This window comes from Colobus angolensis, unplaced genomic scaffold, assembly GCF_000951035.1.
Source record: "Colobus angolensis palliatus isolate OR3802 unplaced genomic scaffold, Cang.pa_1.0 Scaffold138, whole genome shotgun sequence".
NCBI classification, from domain to species: Eukaryota; Metazoa; Chordata; class Mammalia; order Primates; family Cercopithecidae; genus Colobus; species Colobus angolensis.
Genome location: NW_012114466.1, coordinates 2,014,660 through 2,023,917, shown reverse-complemented (window position 1 = coordinate 2,023,917; position 9,258 = coordinate 2,014,660). Strand labels below are relative to the sequence as shown.

The 9,258-nt window shown below is 49.5% G+C and overlaps 1 long non-coding RNA gene across 1 annotated transcript; it reads right to left on the bottom strand.

The window, feature by feature from the left end:
- Nucleotides 1-214: 214 nt before the first annotated feature.
- On the bottom strand, nucleotides 215-1,794 carry LOC105506563. Its single transcript, XR_001000946.1, has 2 exons — nucleotides 1,547-1,794; nucleotides 215-541 (listed from the first exon to the last, which is right to left on the bottom strand). It is a non-coding gene; the product is annotated as an uncharacterized LOC105506563 (long non-coding RNA).
- Between the last annotated feature and the right edge of the window lie 7,464 nt (nucleotides 1,795-9,258).

Here is a 9,258-nt window from a genome sequence, read left to right as displayed (position 1 = left end):
AGGCTTGTGTTCAAACCCAGCCACTTACTAGCTGTGTGGCCTTGGGCGCATTGCTTAATGTCTCAGAGCCTTGGTTTTCTCTACAATGAAATGAAAATAAGGACACATACTTCACAGGAGTGATTGTTAGGATGAAAGGGGATGATTACGTAAAACAGTGCAAGAACTTCTACATAGGAGGTCCTCCATAAATAGTACTGTCATGACACACACACCCAAAAGGATAGTCTTTATTCAGTTAGATGCCACATTTTATTAAAGTCTTGTGCGGACAAGCAGTGAAACCTCAGAAGAATTTATAAAGAATAACTGGAGGCGCTTCCATGTGACTTGGCTCCATCCGGACCTGATGACTTCCAGGTGCCAGCAACAGTTCCCCATATCCATTCATGTTTCCCCACATCATTCATGCCAAAGAGATGGGTGCCAAGAGGCCATCTGTCTTCATTCTGGACATGGAATGAGATGGGAACTCACTCTCGAAGGACTTTTGAAGTCTCAGAGAAGAAACGGAGCCACCGTAGACCTTTTGAAATATGGCCTGTGAGAAGCACGGTGACAGTCACCATTACTCCCAATAATCACATTACTGTTTGTGGAAAAAAAGACCTACTGTGTGCCAGGAAGCCTTCGGTAATCATCCCCAACATACACATTCTCTCACACACACTCACATGTACGCACATGTGCACACACATACCACACACACACACATATACGCTTCCTTCTCAGCCCCTCTGCCATGCCCAGCTCAGGGCCATCTTCTCCCACGAGGATGCCAGTCTCATCTCCTGAAATGACCCTGTCCTCCCATCACTGCAGAACTTATGGTGCCACCTGCTCTGTTTATCTCTGTGTAGTCTAGTATGTATTAGCGATTCTCTGTGTGAATGTCTTTCCTCCCCCAAGATAGTGGATCTGTGACTATTACTTTAGTCTATCTATCTATTATCTATCTATCTATCTATCTATCTATCTATCTATCTATCTATCGTCTATCTATCTATCTATCTATTTATTTATATTTTGTGTAGAGACACTGTCTCACTATGTTGTCCAGGCTAGTCCTAAACTCCTGGCCTCAAGCGATCCTCCCGCCTCAGCCTCACAGGTGTGAGCCACCATGCCCGGCCACCTGATCTGTGTGCTGTTTTGTTTTGTTTTTATATGGAGTCTCACTCTGTCACCCAGGCTGGAGTGCAGTGGCTCAATCTCCGCTCACTGCAACCTCTTCCTCCTGGGTTCAAGCGATTCTTGTGCCTCAGCCTCCAGACTAGCTGAGATTACAGGTGCGTACCGCCACACCCAGCTAATATTTTTTGTATTTTTTAGTAGAGACGGGATTTCGTCATGTTGGCCAGGCTGGTCTCTAACTCGCAACCTCAGGTGATCTACCCAGCTCAGCCTCCCAAAGTGCTGGGATTACAGGCGTGAGCCACTGCGCCCAGCCTGATCTCAGTCTTTAAGAGAGCAGCAGCTCATCTGTGGCCACTGCTTCCCGGGGACTTGCCAGAAGGGAGGTGCAGGGCACAGGGAAATAACCCACCTCTATCTGACCACTTCGATAGTATCGAGCGTCCTCAGTGGCAGCACACAGCACAGAAGCCAAGGTGTGGCTGCGTTCCATTTGGAGAATTCCACTGTGATCCATGGTGTCAGCTGCAGGTTCAAGGGTGTCACAATTTAATTATTAAACATCATGAGGCATTAGGAGGCTTGGGCACGCACTGATAAGTGATCCATTTCTAACACAGCTGGTTTATTACTGTTTGTGGCAGCTCCTGCACGAATTGGTGTCCATTAACTAAGCAATGGTATTATAATTACGCATTTAAATTATGTATGGGAAGGCTGTCAGTGGTAGAAGTCAGACTGCAGTGATTACTTTGAGTCGTCAGACCTCCTGGATGTAGTCTCTCTGCAGATAGCTGTAATTCTGGCTTGTTTTCTGCTCATTTTCTGCAGACATGTAGAATCCACTGCTAGGGTCCACTGAGCTGTCTTCTGGGTGGTTTTTGATGCTGCAGGAGATAAACACATGTGTCTTCCTGGCTGGACCCAGTTGATGCACTATCCTAAATTCTGTCATTTCCCTGCCTTGATCTCGATAGCCTGCTTCTTCCTGGAAATTTTCTTCCTCTTCCTCTTCCTCTTCCTCCTCTTCCTCTTCCTCTTCTTCTTCTTCTTCTTCTTCGTCTTCTTTCTTCTTTCTTCTTTTTCTTTTTTGAGATGGAATCTCACTCTGTCGACCAGGCTGGAGTGCAGTGGTGTGATCTCAGCTCACTGCAATCTCTGCCTCCTGCGGGTTCAAATGATTCTCTCTGCCTCAGCCTCCCGTGTAGTTTGGATTGCAGGCACCCCCCACCATGCCTAGCTAATTTTTGTATTTTTAGTAGAGATGGGTTTTCACCATGTTGGCCAGGCTGGTCTCGAATGCCTGACCTCAAGTGATCCACCCGCCTTGGCCTCCCAAAGTGCTGGGGTTACAGGCGTGAGCCACCGCGCCTGGCCGGAAATGTGCTTCTTTAGAGGAAAGCACCATTGATCCTACCTCCTTGATCTGGTTGGTAAGACCGTATACAAACTGGGCCCGTTGGTCTCTGCTCCCTGATACTATCTGATACCATCTGGTCTCATTCCTTCCTGATACCAATTCCATCTTGTTCATTCATTGGTTCACTCATTCATTCACTCACTTTGCTCCCTCCCTCTGGTGAATCAGTTCCCCTCTGTCCTCACCACTCTGTCCAGTCCTCCCCTAGGCTGCCAGGCTACTTTTCCCAAACTCTGATCTGACGGAGGCCCTTTTGGTCTCAGATCCTGCAAGGGCTGCCTTCAAGGGCTCCTGCACCAACCTCATGGTGTGGCTACGTGACATAATAAGAAACATATACTTCTATTTGGTCTCTTTCTGGGTTCCTTCTCCATGGGGACAAAAGCTTCTATGCTCGGGGCCCTACCAGAGCTTGCCTTGTGTGCCTCTTCGTCTGCCTGTTCATCAGTAATGCCCTTTACAATAAACCTATACACGCAACTAAAGTGTTTCCCTGAGTTCTGTGAGCCATTTTAGCCAATTGCCAAACCCGAGGAGGGGTTCTGGGGACCCCTGATGTGTAACCAGGTCAGATGGAAGTGTGGGTAACCTGAGCACCCAATTCTTGCAACTGACATCTGAAGTAGGGACAGTCCTGCAGGACGGAGCCCATGTCCTCTGGGGCCTGTGCTAACTCTGGGTGGCCAGCATCAGAATTGAATTGAAGTGTTGGACACCCAGATGGTGTCTGCAGAGAACTGGCCGGGCATGGTAGCTCACGCCTGTAATCCCAGCACTTTGGGAAACCGAGGCGGGAGGATCACCTGAGGTCAGGGGTTCAAATCAACCTGGCCAACATGGTGAAACCCCGTCTCTACTAAAAAAAATACAAAAATTACCCAGGTGAGATGGTGGGTGCCTGTAATCCCAGCTACTCAAGAGGCTGAGGCAGGAGAATTGCTTGAACCTGAGAGGTGGAGTTTGCAGTGAGCCAAGATTGCGCCCGTGCACTCCAGCCTGGATGACAGAACGAGACTCTGTCTCAAAAAAAAGAAAAAAGAAAAAAGAAAAAGAAAATGCGGGACAGACAGGGGTGGGAGGTGGGGGAGGGGGCTCTGGGAGGGGGAAGAGGTGGGTGCTCCTTGTGACACTAAGGGCTAACACGGTGAAACCCCGTCTCTACTAAAAAATACAAAAAAATAGCCGGGCGAGGTGGCGGGCGCCTGTAGTCCCAGCTACTCGGGAGGCTGAGGCAGGAGAATGGCGTAAACCCGGGAGGCGGAGCTTGCAGTGAGCTGAGGTCCGGCCACTGCACTCCAGCCTGGGCGACAGAGCGAGACTCTGTCTCAAAAAAAAAAAAAAAAAAGAATAGGGGAGTGGCAGAGGGCACAAGGTCACAGAACGAGGCTAAGGAAGAAGGGGTTGGCTGGACCCAGAAGCTATTGAAATGTCACAGCAGAAATGCCACTGAATGCCCCTGCTGGAGTCCTCGGTGGAGTAAGGTAACAGTCAAGTCCTAACATCCTACATGGGAAATCTACACAGTTAGCAGAGCCAAATATGACAGCAACATGAGCCAACCACTGTGAACCTGGCATTTTATTGTCACATGAGACTGTAGCTCTCTGAGTCCCACGCCCTGGCCACCTTGTCCTGGTTCCTGCTCCTTTGAGGGTGGGTTATTCAAGTCAGCCAGTGGAGCAGACAGTGCTTCTGATTTCTGCGTTTCTTGCAGGCAAAGTCAGACAGATCTGGAAAGAAATCTTCAGATTCCCCAGAAAGCACTCCCTTGAACATCCTTTCCTGTGTGTACACAGCAGGTGTTTAATTCTTGCTCTAGGGAGCAGAGCCTGCCCCAGTGTGAAGAGTGGCTTTGCACACAAGAAACTATTTCTCCATTGTCTCCCCAGATTAGAGAGGCCCCCAGTTGCAATTGCTTCCCCTGAGCCTTCGGTGTTAGAAACTGGTAAAACCCTTCCAGAATCATCGCCCTGGAAACTTGAGCACCTCAGCCCCCAGACCCAGATCCCAGCAGAGAAAGCCTTTGGTATCCCAGGACCGAATGCTAATGGCATTGAGGTCGGGGGGAATCCGCTCTGGCCTGTGCTGATTGTGACTTACTGTTGAGAACGTTAGTGTTTTGGGTGAACAAGAAGAAATCTATTCCAGCATAATTATTCCAATTGGGATTTAGGAGGACTGGGCATTCTCCACATTCCAGGCGTCTTCAGTTCCACGGGGTTAAGAGGGGGCTTATTTTTTTCTTTCTGTGCCACAAAAACTTGGCAGCGATGACTAACCTAGCGTAACACGAGAAAGCTTACTAGGTCGGTCTGTGGCTGTCCTGCTAGCTTTCCTGTTTGTCATATGACAGTGAGACCAATGCCAGCTCATCATGGCACAGAGAACTTTCGGTGATCTTTGCAGCTGGATGTGAGGCCCAGCTTGGCAGGCTAACACCCTGGAGAAAGGGTACCTTGGGTGTTCAGTGGGAGGCATGGTAGGAGTGGGGTAGGGGTAAGAGGAGACAGGTACATGGAGCGCAGAGGTAGAAGCACAGCCTATTTCTAATAGACATTAAAAAGAAAGGACACTTCTAGCCGGGTGCTGTGGCTCACTCCTCTAATCCCAGCACTTTGGGAGGCCGAGGCGGGCAGATCACCTGAGGTCAGGAGTTCAAGACCAGCCTGGCCAACATGGTGAAACCTCGTCTCTACTAAAAATACAAGAATTAGCCAGGCGTGGTGGTACATGCCTGTAGTCCCAGCTACTCAGGAGGCTGAGGCAGGAGAATCGCTTGAACCTGGGAGGCAGAGGTTGTAATTAGCCGAGATCGTGCCACTGCACTTTAGCCTGGGTGACAGAGTGGACACTTCCAGCTGGACGAGGATGACCTTCGTTAGAGAAACAGCAGCCACTTGGCCTTCACCAGCTCCGAACAACACTGCCAGGTTGAGATCATGACTACCATTTTGCAGAGGATAAACGTGAGCCTCAGAAATGAAGAAACTCCCCCAGAGTGGGACACGGCCAAGCTGTTTCTTACCCTCTGGCCTCCTAGCTCTTTCCATGACAAGCAGAAAGAGGCTACCTTTGGTTGAAGGTCTCGATGAACTTTGACACTGTGGAGCCAATCCTTCCTCCTTGCAAACAACATTCAGTTCAACTTGGTGAATCTCTATTGAACATTTATTACATGCAAATCCCTGTATGCATGAAATAAAATTAAAAAATAAACTATGCATGAAATAAAAACAACAGCACAACAATAACCAAGCCACCAGGCATGGACACAAGGCCTAGGAAGGGCTTGGCATGAACACACTGAATCAACTTAGCCGAGGAGGCCATTCCCAATATTCCAGAGGGGGCAAGTCTGATACTAACTCCCTGGGGAAAAGAGCCCTTTCCTCGCTTTCTCCTGGTAGGACCAAACCCAATGTCTAGCACGTTTTACCAACTCTTTCAAGATCTTCCCAAAGAGGTTTTTCATCTGTATCAGTTTGCTCATCCGAAAAGTGAGCCTAATAATTATTACCTTGTAGGAATTTGGAGAGTATGAAGCAAGATGGTGACTATGAGATGTGGGCATGATGCATGGTCTGGAAGAGGAGCTCAGAAAATATCTGTTCCAGTTCTTCTCTTCCTTTCCCAGGCATGTACCTTTGTGAGTTCTCAGCAAATGTCACCTCACTCTCCTTTTTTTAAAAAATAAAATTTGGCCAGGCGCGGTGGCTCAAGCCTGTAATCCCAGCACTTTGGGAGGCCGAGACGGGCGGATCACGAGGTCAGGAGATCGAGACCATCCTGGCTAACACGGTGAAACCCCGTCTCTACTAAAAAATACAAAAACAAAAACTAGCCGGGCGAGGTGGCGGGCGCCTGTAGTCCCAGCTACTCGGGAGGCTGAGGCAGGAGAATGGCGTAAACCCGGGAGGCGGAGCTTGCAGTGAGTGGAGATCGCGCCACCGCACTCCAGCCTGGGCGACAGAGTGAGACTCCGTCTCAAAAAAAAAAAAAAAAAATCAAATCTAAATTTAATACCCAATTGAATATACCCTATCTCACTTTTATTTATTTATTTATTTATTTATTGAGATAGAGTCTCGCTCAGTCACCCAGGCTGGAGTGCAGTGGCATGATCTCTGCTCACTGCAACCTCCGCCTCCTGGGCTCAACTGATTCTCCTGCCTCAGCCTCCTGAGTATCTGGGATTACAGGTGCCCACCACTGTGACCAGCTAATTTTCATATTTTTAGCTACTCGGAAGGCTGAGGTGGGAGGACCACTTGAGCCTGGGGGGTGAGAGGTTGCAGTGAGCAGAGATCACACCACTGCACTCCAGCCTGGGCAACAGAGCAAGACCCTGTTTCAAAAAAACACAAAACCAGGTCTGGCATGGTGACTCTCGCCTGTAATCCCGGCACTTTGGGAGGCCAAGGCGGGTGGATCACTTGAGATCAGGAGTTCGAGACCAGCCTGGGCAACATGGTGAAACCCCATCTCTACTAAAAATATAAAAATCAGCCAGGCGTGGTAGTATGCACCTGTAATTCCAGCTATTCCGGAGGCTGACGTAGGAGAATCACTTGAACCCCAGGAGGCAGAGGCTGCAATGAGCCGAGATCGTGTAATTGCACTCCAGCGTGGGTGACAGAGTGAGACTCCATCTCAAAAAAAGACAAAAAACCAAACAAACCCAAAACGTGGTCTGTTCATACCATGGAATATCATTCAGCCGTAAAAAGGAAGGAAATTCGGACACAGACCACAAGACGGATAAACATTGAGGACATTGTGCTCACTAAAATAAGAGTCTAAGTCACAAAAGGACAAATACTATATGATTCCACCCAGATGAGGAACCTAGAGGAGTCAAATTCATAGAGACAGGAAGCATTCATAGAATGGTGGGTGCCAGGGTCTGGGGCGAGGGGGATGGAGAGCTGGCATTTAATGGGGATTTAGGGGAAACAAGAAAAGTTCCGGAGGTGAAGGGTGGTGAAGGCTGTACCACGGTATGAATGAACTTAGTGCCGCTGAATTATATGCTCAGAGATGATGAAAATGGTCAATTTTATCTTATGTATATTTTACCACAATGAAAAATGTTTAAAAATTTTTTTAAAAGCCTGGATGAGGTGGCTCACACCTGTAATCCCAGCACTTTGGGAGGCCAAGGTAGGAGGATCACCTGAGGTCAGGAGTTCGAAACCAGCTTGACCAACATGGTAAAACCCCGTCTCCACTAAAACAAAAATTAGACTGGCGTGGTGGCAGGCACCTGTAGTCCCAGCTACGTGGGAGGCTGAGGCAGGAGAATCGCTTGAACCCAGGAGCGGGTTCGCTTGAACCCAGGAGCCGGTTCGCTTGAACCCAGGAGCCGAGATAATGTCACTGCACGCCAGCCGGGGCAACAGAACAAGACTGTCTCAAAAATAAAAAAAAAGAAAAAAGAAAAAAGAAACACCTGAAAATGAACATTGTAAAACTTCTGTCTTAGGGAAAGTTGCCCTAGGCCGATTTCTGCAATTTCTTTTTCTCAGTAGAGGGCTCCTGTCGCAGCTTCCAGGTTTTCATCTATCTCCCTTCCTACTGAAGTGAATCGCGTTCCAGGCTTCTCCCAGGAGGCGCCCAGAGTGCAAATGCTGCCCGGCTATCAGCTGCAGCCGGCACAAGCCTGCTGTAATTTGATGAGCGAGCCAACTCCTGTCCCAGAGCAGGAGCTGAGATCACTCGTGCAACAGCAGGAGGCAGCCTATTGCTAGCAACAACCCGTGACCCGTCCCTGCGCCAGCGGCGGCTAGCCCACAGGCCTCGGTGGAAAGAAATACCGTAAATGTAGCAGCGACTGTCATCGCTGTTTCATTTTCTCTTTGGCCTCTGGGTATTCACACTGCTTCCCCATTATTAGTCATACTATATCATCAGCCACAATTGTACTTGTCAACCACTGGGGGAGGGAGCTACCATTGGAATACAGGGCATGGAAGAAAGGAAAAAGAAGCAGTCCTTCTCTGGGGAAGGAGGAAAACAGGAAAAGCGGCTGCTGCATGACGGTGCGCCCGCCGCGTAGCTGTGGCTGGTGACAGACGAGGCAAAGTGGGAGATTTCATCTGGTCAGGACCCCATGCGGACTTGCTGTTGTTTTTCCCAGGCTCAGGGGCCCTCAGAGCCAGAAACAGCACAGTTGTGGACAGAGGTGGGCAGAGGCCAGGCCCGCCCATTGGCTGGTGCCTGACTCGGTGGGTCTGTGGGCTGCCTCCTGAACGAGAGGTGACTGTGGCCAGCCTGACGCAGGGCAGAGACACCGTTTCCTTGGCAACCGGATCTAACAATAGTGATGCACGTTTCGGCCGAAGCACAGTGGTGGGAAGAACTCGGACTGGGGAGCCAGAATGGCCTGGATTGGAGTCCAGTTCTGCTACTGACAAGCTGCATGGTGGGGGCGAGCTCTTGAACCTCTCTGAGACGGATACGGTGGCAGCACTGGTGGAAGCGCCTAGCATGGTACCCGAGACCTGGTAAGGGCTCGGTGATGCTTAGTCACCTTCCTCCATCCTCCTCCCCTTCAGCCTATGGTGAAAAATACAGTCCTGTCTGTTTTGGTAACAAAACTCAAGACACCATCCTGCCCGTTTGGAGCAGTTCTGCACTTCCCTCCATTCATGGAGAAAGGAGCCTCGAAGGGACAATGATCTCTGTCTCCTGAGAACTGGGCTGGA